This window comes from Chrysochloris asiatica, unplaced genomic scaffold (genome assembly GCF_000296735.1).
Source record: "Chrysochloris asiatica unplaced genomic scaffold, ChrAsi1.0 scaffold00219, whole genome shotgun sequence".
Classification (NCBI taxonomy): Eukaryota; Metazoa; Chordata; class Mammalia; order Afrosoricida; family Chrysochloridae; genus Chrysochloris; species Chrysochloris asiatica.
In genome coordinates this window covers 2,330,096-2,340,544 of record NW_006408737.1, presented here as the reverse complement: position 1 = coordinate 2,340,544, position 10,449 = coordinate 2,330,096, and the positions used below count along the sequence as shown (strand labels likewise).

Below are 10,449 nucleotides of genomic sequence, written 5' to 3'. Positions count from 1 at the left end.
CTTTTTAAAGTGTTGAAGAGCAAAGATGTCAGCTTGAGGACTAATGTGCACCTGACCCAAGCCATGGTATTTTCAATAACCTCATATGCATGGTCAGTGAATAAGGAAGACCATAAAAGAATTGATGCTTTTGAGTTATGGTACTGGAGGAGAATGTTGAAAGTGTCATGGGCTGCCAAAAGAACCAAAAGATCTGTGTTGGAAGAAGTGCAGCCAGAGTGCTCCTTGGAGGCCAGGATGACCAAATTCCTTCTCTCATACTTCTAAACTCCTTCTCTCATACTTCGGACATATTGTCAGGAGGGACCAGTCGCAGCCGCTGGAGAAGGATATCATGCTTGGTAAGGTGGAGGGTCACAGAAAAAGAGGAAGGTCCCCAATGAGATGGATTGGCAAAGTGCAGCATCAATGGGCTCAAGTGTGGCAACAGTGGTGAGGGTGGCCCAGGATCAAGCAGTGTTTCATTCTGCTGTGCATAAGGTCGCTATGAGTTGGTTCCGACTCAATGACACCTAATAATAGCAACAAACCAACTTCTTCAATCTGAAATTGATTAAACATACTACCAAGATGTATTGATAATCACTGGTGATTTGAATGCAAAGGCTGGAAACAAAGAGGAAGGATCAGAGGGTGGAAAGCACGGCCTTGAGGATAGAAATGATGCTGGCGATCATGTGATAGAATCTGCAAGACTAATGACTTATTTACTGCAAATATCTTTTTAAAACAACATAAAAGACAATTACACATATGGACTCACAAGATGAAATACACAGAAATCAAACTGACTACAGCTATGTAAAGAGATGATGAAAAAGCTCCGTATCAAAGCAAGGCCAGGGGCAATTGTTCATATGCAATCTCAAGTTGAAGCTGAAGAAAACTAAAACAATGATTGACAGCCAAAATTTTACCTGGAACATATCTCTCCTAAATTTAGAAATCGTCTCATGAACAGATTTGATGCATTAGGCACTAATGACCTAAGGAAAGACTCGTGGGATGACATCAGGACCATCAAGACAAGAAAGGAGAACACTAAAATGGACGTCAGAAGAGACTTAAGTTTATTCTGTAGTGTAGGGATGATAAAACAAATGCAAGAAATGAGGAGGTAAAAGTGCTTGCTACACAGAACATTTCAAAAGGTAGCACAAGAAGACAAAGTATTACAATAAAATGTGCAAAGACCTGGAGTTAGAAAACCAAAGGGGAAGAACACACTCAGCATGTCTGAAGCTGAAAGAACTGAAGAAAAATTTCTGCCTTGACTTGCAATATTGAAGGATTCTGTGGCACTGTGGGTTATTGCCCCAGACTGTAAAGCCGTTTGAACTGCAAGGTCGGCGGTTCGAGCTCACCAGTTGCTCCTCGGAAACCCTATGCAGGGTTGCTATGGGTCGGCACCGACTTGACGGCACTTCACAACAACAACAACAACATGGGCAAATTATTGAATGATACAGAAAACATCAAAAGAAAATGGAAGAAATAGAATCATTGTACCAAAAAGAAATGGTCAATATTCAACCCTTTCAAGAGGTAGCATATGATGATGTGCTGATGGTACTGAAGGAAGAAGTCCAATGTGCACTGAAGGCATTGGAAAGGAACACCACTCCAAGAATTGATAGAATGAAAATTGAAATCTTTCAACAGACTGATACAGCACTGGTAGCACTCACTCATCTATGCCAAGAAATTGGGTAACTGATACAAAGAAATCCGTATTTGTGCTCAGTCCAAGGAGGGGTGACCCCACAAAATGTGGAAATAATAAAATAATATCACTAATATCGCATGCAAGTAAAATTTTGCTAAAGATAATTCAAAAACAGCTGCAACAGTACATCAACAAGGAAGTGCCAGAGGTTCAAGACACATTCAGATAAGGACATGGAACGAAGGATAACACTGCTGACATCAGATGGATCTTGGCTGAAAGCAGAGAACACCAGAAAGATGTTTACTTGTGCTTTATTGACTGTGCAAATGCTTTTGGTTGTGTAGATCATGACAAGTTATACATAACATTGGGTATTCCAGAACACCTGATTGTGCTCATAAGTAACCTGTACATAGACCAAGAGAGAGTTAGAACAGAACAAGATTATGACTGGTTTAAAATAAGGAAAGATGAGAAGTCAGGGTTGTATTGTTTCATCATATTCAATCTGTATGCTGAACAAATAATTCGAGAAGCTGGAGTACATGAAGAACATAGCATCAGAACAGGAGGAAGACTCATTAATCTGAGATATGCAGATGAGGCTTTTAAAAAGCAAGCTTTCTTGCTGAAAGAGAAGCATTAAAATATTTACTGATGAAAATCAAAGATCACTATGAGTTACAACTCAATGCAAAGAATACAAAAATCCTCATGGACCAATAAACATCATGATAAATGGAGAAAAGATTGAAGTTGTCAAAAACTTTATTTTGCTCGGATCCACTTTTAACACTCATGAAAGTAGCAGTGAAGAAATCAAAAGATGTATTCTATTAGGCAAATCTATTATACAAGACTTCTTTAAAGTGTTCAAGAGCAAAGACGTCATTTGAGGGCTAAGGTGTGGCTGATGCAAGCCATAGTATTTTCAATCACCTCATATGCATGTAAAAGTTGGACAATAAATAAGGAAGACTGAAGTAGAATTGAGTTAGTGGTGGAGAACAATATTAAAAGTACCATGGACTTCCAGAAGAACAAACAAATTTGCATTGGAAGTATAGCCAGAATGTTCCTTAGAAGCCAGAGGCCAGATCATCTCTCATACTTAGAACATATTATCAGGAAAGACCTGGAGGATATCATATTTGGTAAAGTGGAGGGTCAGCGAAGAGGAGGAAGACCCCTAAATGAGATGGACTGACACAGCTGCAGCAGAAATAGGCTCAAACATGAGGATGATTGTGAGAATGGTGCAGGAAGGGCAGTGTTTAACTCTGTTGTGCACAGGGTGTCTGAGTCAAAACCAATTGAAAATGTTTAAAATTGCGGAGATAGATGCACAACTCTTTGCGCATTATTTAAGACAAGGTCAGCAGTTCGAATCAAACAGCTGCTCTGTGGGAGAAAGATGAGGTTTTCTGCTCTTGTAAAGATTTACACCCTAGGAAACTATATACAGGGTCCATTTCAGTTCTAACAAACTTCAGGGCACGTATTATCACCGATAACGTATTTGTAGTCCTGGTGTGGTGCTGTAGAATAAGCACTGGACTGTTAACGGAAAGATCGGTGGTTCAAACCAACCAGCCACTTCTCGGAAACCCTCTACAGGTTCTCTATGAGTCGGATCCTGATGCCACAGTATTTAACAATAATTGCATAATGTACTGTATGTTATGTGAACTGCATCTCAATAAAGCAGTTGTTTTCTTTAAAAAGGGCTATGGACAAAATATGCACTCGTATTTGTACTATTTAAATAACTTTCAAAATAGTCAAAATAAAAATAAATCAGGATAAAATTAACTGCAGATTATCGGATCTTTTTAGTGATCTTATTACATTCTTTTTCTAAACTCATAAGGAGGAATTTAAGACAACACTCAGCAAGAAATAAATACGGCAAAGCTTTTGTCAACTAGTCATACACACTTTTATCGTCTAATAATATTCAGAACAAAGCCGACCACAACCTTAAACCTACAATTTCTCACCACATCCCTACTTAACTATATCAGCTTGTTAGACAGTCTGAAAGCAAAGCCTGAAAATGATTTCAAACAAATATATTTACCGACGGTATTCTGTTTTGGCTTAAATGTTAATGTGGGGGGGGAAATCAATGCTAAAAAGCAAAAGAAAAAATAATAAAAATGAGTTCACGTCACAAAACAAAGCATTACAAAACATTCATAAAAATTAATTTACTCTTTAGCCAAAAAAAAATAAATTGCCAATTATTAATATTTAATGATGGGTCTCTATGGCCTCAAAATACAAAGACAAAATCAGGGGAAATAAGCAATCTCAGCATGATCCGGGTAAGAGAAAATTCTGGGTGCGCTCTGCAAACTGGGGTCCCGAGCGGGCCCTCCGCCAGCCCTGCCGCCGGCGTCCCAGCTGGGAACTAGTGCAGACCGTGAGCCCGGCGTCCTCGCCGGAGGAACTCCGCCTCGGCAGCCGTCCGGCGCCTGGGGACTCACTCCACGCGGAGGTCAAGCCGAAAAGCGCCGCCGGGCTCCCGAGGGCTCCACCCTCCCCTTTTACCCTCCCTCCCCTCAGCGGTCCCCTGAGGGGAACCGACTGAGAGCAGCGAGCACACACGGGGGGAGGGGGTTGCGTCCTCAGCGAGAAAAGCTCCGCCGCCCCAGAGTGGCGGCCGCGGGTTATTAACAAACTCCGCTTCGGCTCAGCCGCCTCTACTACCGCCAGCCGTAGGATTAGGCAGGGCCTGCGGCGGAGGATGAGCAGTCAAGGCTAGAGCCCGGGCCCACTGGGCCCGCGCCGCCGCGCTGAGGGCGGCGGCCGGGCGGAGAATAATGCACACTGGGTAAAAACACATTTATATACGAACCTCCGAGAAAATTTTCCAACAATTCCTTCGTCCGACCACCATGCACCAGGACAGGAAACAGTCGCCCGGCCCCCGGGCCCCGCAACTCGCATAGACTGTCTGAGGCCCGCCTCTAGCCTCCATTGGATAGTCATTACGTCACTCATTGGTTATTTCCTGCTTACCATTGGACGGTACGTAGCCGACGCGAAAGGAAACAGCTATAGCCACGCCTTTTTCTCGTGACGCCAGCTTAGCCGAGCCTTACAACCCGCACCTGAGTGGCTCCTGGAAAATGCGGAATGAAAGCTCGGGTTTGTGACTGGTTGATAGAGCCGCTCATCCCGGTCCGAGACCGCCTCACTGGCGAGTAAGTTACGCCGATTCAGGGGCACCAACGTGAGACGCCATTTTGTAGTGAGAGTGGGAGGCTGGTCCTTGTGATTACCCGGGAGGGAGAAGGGGTGATGGGCGCCATTTTCCCCACAGGGGCGAAGAGGAGGCTGTTTTCTTCTAGTGGGCTTGTTGAAGCGCGTTCTGGAGATTAGATGGGCCTTGCCTAGAGATTGCTGAGTGTCATCCTACTGGGGAGGATGTGAAGGGGAAGGCTTAAACTGCATGGGAAGTCAGAGCTCCCTGGGGGCTTTTGGGGCCGGCCAAGGCTCTTGTTCTTGGGAGAGGGTTTTTCTTGTCTTAAAGGATTTTTTTGTTAGTCGATGACTACGGAGCCCGCCGGCGCTTCTGTACCCTCCGGCGTGTCACCACACGGTGGGAGGATGGGCTTCCTGCCCATGCTGAAGTCCTGGCGGAACTTGGCGCCGGTCAGTGGTCTTTGCCTCCGCCGGGAGACACTGAGAATGTTTTCGTGCATTCACGTAGTTTCTGCTCAAATCTTGAACTTGTCTGAAAAGATTCTCTCTATGTTCTTTGAGCTGTTAACTCTCGGAAGCGTTCCCTTTGTCTCAAATTAAAGGAAAGTCAGAAGGTGGGGAAAACATTAAAATAAGTTCCCCTTAACCTTTTAAGAACTTGTGCAAATTAATTCTGAAGTTTAGGTGAGGATCTTGCATTTCTCAACCCAAATCTTTTCTGAGAATGAATGCTAGTCATCCTTAGGAGGAATTCAGAAAATTACCATTTACATTGGCACCCAGGGTGGGTATTAAAGATGAGATAAGGTACAGAGACTCAAAATGTGTTCATTTGGACAATCCAAGTGTAGACTTGAGTTAGTTTAGAGAAGGAGGGAGGAGGAAGGTCGGCTGTAACAGGGTTAGATCTTGCTTTTTAAAAATAATGGAGAGCTTGGGATTGATTTAGTATCTTGTATTTCAGGTGTTTATGAGGCTTTTACAAAGATAGATAGCTCTCTTGAAGGATCATTTAAAGTGTTTTGCTTTACAGTTGAGTCTTCTGGGTGGGATTGTAGGGAGACAGTGACACTAAGCAAGATATGGGGTATGGAATAAAAAAGAATGGTGGAAAGTAGGGTTAACAAATAATGGAGTTTTCCCACGAACTTTTTGAAAGCTTGCCATAGTTTCACAAAACGAAGTTCAAATAAAGTCCTTGACAGTAAACAGGACTTTATTTGAACTTCTTTCAATAGATTTTAGTTGTTATTAGAAAAAGCAAAGGGACTTTATTATTCCCAACTCTGGGCAGATCTGAAAACGCTGGCTCCTGCTTGCCGGTGATGAGCTGGTTCCGCAGTACCATCATGGCAGAGCCCCCATGCTGGAACATCTTGGAGATGTAGTGGTCCTTGTGGACATGCTTGGATTTGTTGCCCATGCCGCTGTTGGGGACCTCGGTCCACGTTCTCCAGCACCATGTTGCAGTGCCTATCCAATGCCTTCCTGTGGCCTAGCAGCTTCTTGTTACAAGTTGAGAAGCACTGAGAGCTCCCCTCCCCCCAAGGTGTAAAACTCCTGCTTCTGCAAATCCTTCCAGATCTCACTCTGGGACTTGTTGAGGCTTTATGGTGCTGGCAGTAGTTCTGATTCGTTTTTAGGTCATACAAAAGAAGTGACACGCACAACTAAGTTACTTGAAACCGAAGGATTCAGCTGAAACAGTATTTGTACTTTCTGTATTTTCCTGGTGAATTTGTATTTGGTCAACAGAAATGTTTCTGAAAGAATAAAAAATAATTTTATGCAACTTAGCTATTATTAAAACCCTTATATGTAGTCTACTCATTAAAGCACTGTAATAGAGAATCTGGAAAAAAAATTAAGAAGTTACCCTGCAATTGTAGATTGCATTTGTAGAACATCCTAATATCCCAGAACCTAGCAGTGGATAGGACACTATAATTCAATAAGGGGATGTTTAAAAATCTGTGGAAAAATGGAATTAGTTATTAGATTTATACATGAACTTTTTAAAGCCCCCTTGTATTTGAATTGGAGAAACATTAATTTTGATTTTGTCACCAATAATAGAGTCTGTGTTAGCAGTATTTGCCAAAGTTCTGGCATGGCACTATAGGATAAGCACTGGATTACTAACCACAAGGTCAGATGTTCAATCCTACCAGCCGCTCAGTGGGAGAAAAATTAGACTTTCTGCTCCTGCAAAAATGTAAAGCCTTAGAAACCCTATACAGGATCACTATGTAGCATAGTGGTTACAAGTTGGGTTGCTAATCTTCAAGGTCAGCAGTTCAAAACTACTAGCTGTTCTGTGGGGCAAAGATAAGGCTTTCTGCTCCATAAAGATTTACAGCCTGGGAAACTCTATACAGCGTTGCTATGAGTCGGAACTGACTTCATGGCACACAACCATCACCATGTGTTGGAGTCAACTTGACGGTACTTAACATCATAGAACAGAGGAGGTCTGGTGTGGACTGGAGGATAAGCACCTGCTAACTTCAAGGTCAGCAATTTAAACCCACCAGCCACTCCCTGGCAGAAAAAAGAGACTTTCTGCTCCCATAGAGCTTTACAGCCTTGGAAATGCTTTACAGGATCACTATGAATTGGAATTTAACAACAACAGGACAGGTGCCATGGTGGCACAATGGGTTAAATAAGTGGTAGACTGCTAACCGAAAGGTTGGCCTTTCTCAGAAAAGTGTAGCATTCTGCTTCAATCAAGATTGGTTGTTACGTGCCATCAAATCTGTTCCAACCCATAGGGTTTTCCTAGGAGCAGCTGGTGAGCTTGAAGCACTGACCTTGTAATTCAAATCCACTTTGCAGTCCAGTGCATTAAACCACAGCACCACACCAGGACTCCCCATAAAGATTACAGCTTTGGAAATGACATAGTATAGTTCTCTGTTAAGATGAACTCTATGGTAATAGGTATAGAACAGAGTTCAGGCGCACATAGTATGAGGGGCTATCCATAATCATCATACTGTTCCCAAATCACTGCCCCTTCTTTAATTTACATCTTAATAAATTTTATTAATCTATGTATTTCCTAAGTGAGCTAAAATGTCTACAGTTACCATTGAGTGCACTCTTGACTCTTGGTGTCCTCGTGTGTGCAGGGTAGAACTGTTCCATAGGGCTTTCGAGACTAAGCATTTGAAAGCATATCACTAGACCTTTATTTTGAGGAGCCTCTGAGTGGGTTTGGTCCAACATTTTGGTTTGTGCACTTAATTGAACCACCTAGTGACTCCTAACTTATTTTTCTAGCCCCCTTGAACAATGCTTTCTAAAACATTAACTACAGGAGACATCAAGGCAAGTGGTTGGGTCCTCTCAGTGCAAATCCTCTTCTAAGACCTAGACGCAATGGAAATACACACCCTGATTTGATTGGCTACCATGCACGTCACCCATAAGAAGAGGTGACCAAAGAACATCAATGAAATGGCTAAGCCCTGCATTGTTCAGCAGACTACTGTGAACCTGGGTGGAGACCTGGTCGGCCAGCAGCGAGGCAAGACCTGGGGACCCTTGGGCTCAGAGTCAGTGACACAACCACAAAGGACTAGAGTGGAGAGCAAAGCAACCAGCTGATAAGAAGAGGGCAGACAGACACAAGAACACCCACACTTGCAGATGATACCCACCTGGCTTAAATGACTGGATGAACAGAGTTTAACCTGAAGAAGAAAGAAGAAGGAGAAAAAAAAAGTCATCTGACACAACTTGATAAACTTGACCTGCACCTATAAATGCAGAAGCTCGAAGGAGGAAACAAATCCCTGCTCCAAAAATTATTCCCACCCCATCCACACAAAGAGGAGATAGGGATGGGCAATTTGAACATTGGCTACCAAAAATGGGGGGTGGTTTACAAGCTCTCAAGAGGGAACCTAGGTCTACAGGGTGGGGAGGATGGTAGAGTCTTCAGTGAGTAGTAACCAACCTGTCTAGGAAGGCTGATGAAAAGAAATGCAGATGGGTCTCTTGTGATGCAAGGGTGAATAATTGTTATCAGGACTGACTGTGAGGACTTGAAATGTAAAGGTGGATATTTTATAGCAAGGTGGGGAGTGATTAACTTTTCAGTCTAGGAGCAGAGGGCCCTGGGACCATCACTGGAGAAAAGCAGAGAGCGGGACCCTACCCAGAGAAGCAGTGAGGCCTGAGATGGAGGCAGAGAGGATGACATGAAGAGATGGAGTGGCTGAGGACTTGAGATCCAGAGAGGGAAAGGGGCTGTGGGCTGAGGACCATGGGTGGGAGGGTGGGCGGCTTGCTGGGTATACCCTTTGGTTGGGAGATGATGCATAGACGGGATGGTAACTATGGCAATGAAACTATGTATGGTAGAATGAATGTAAAACTAATGTTCCCCCATGTAAACTATCACACAATAAAATAATAATAAAACATTAAGTAATTCAGAGCTTCTAAGGGAATTAGTTAATTGCAGTGTATTTGTACAATGACTTACAAAAAGTATAAAAGAAGATACAGAGAAATTATGCATTAAAAGCGATCATCTCTGGGAGAAAGGATTGGCTAACTGAATGTTTTTTATAATTAATTTGTAGATTAATTTTTGTTTATTGTGAATTGGGTGAAGGTTTGCAGAGCAAATTAGTTTTCCATTCAATTCATATACATTTTATTTCATGTCATTGTGTCCAGTCCCTGACAGTGTAACATCACTTATCCTACTTTTGCTCTATTTCCCATTTCCATCCTCTTCCTTTCCAACCCCTTCCTGCTTCCTGAAGGAGAAAGATTTCCAAAGAGATGAGTTGGCTTGGCACAGTGGCTGTAGCATTGGGCTCAAGCATAACAATTGTGAGGATGGTGCAGTTTGGGGCAATGTTTCCTTCTGTGGTGCATAGGGTGGCTGTGAGTCGGAACCTTGTAAGATCAGCATGAACTGCAAACCACAAGGTCAGCAGTTCAAACCCACCAGTTGCTCCTTGGAAACCCTATACAGGGTCACTATGAGTTGGAACTACTGACTTGACAGCACTTAACAACAAAAACAACAAGATTAGTTAGTTATAAATGAGGAAAACATAATTTACAAATTGTTATGTTCCTTAAAGCCTTTGAAGATTTCTAGAATTCCCTTTGAAACTCTTACTTCTATCTATTGTGTTGGCTTGTAGTTATATTTGCTTAACTCTAGAGTAGCACATTCCAGAGAAGAAGGAAAACCGAGAGCTTCGTTAATATACGATTGTTGTTGTTGTCAGGTGCCATCGAGTCGGAACCGACTCATAGCGACCCCATGCACAGCAGAATGAAACAATGTCCAATCCTGGGCCAACCTCACTACTGCTGCCACACTTGGCGCCATCAATGGTGCCACCTGGCTGATCCATCTTGTTGGGGGTCTGCCTCTTTTTCTCTGACCCGCTACCCAGCATGACATCCTTCTCTAGCGACTGTTCCCTCCTGACAATATGTCCAAAGTATGAGAGACAAAGCTTAGCCATCTTGGCCTCCAAGGAGCACTCTGACTGCACTTCTTCCAAAACAGATCTATTGGTTCTTTTGGCAGTCCA

The 10,449-nt window shown here is 43.0% G+C and overlaps 1 protein-coding gene across 3 annotated transcripts in view; it reads right to left on the bottom strand.

The window, feature by feature from the left end:
- Window positions 1-4,640, bottom strand: part of ZNF143 (zinc finger protein 143) — a 65,891-nt gene extending 61,251 nt beyond the window's left edge. For all 3 annotated transcript variants that reach the window (XM_006872997.1, XM_006872998.1, XM_006872996.1), the window contains exon 1: window positions 4,530-4,640. The gene's annotated coding sequence lies outside the window, so the exon portion shown is untranslated. The remainder of the gene's footprint in view (window positions 1-4,529) is intronic.
- Between the last annotated feature and the right edge of the window lie 5,809 nt (window positions 4,641-10,449).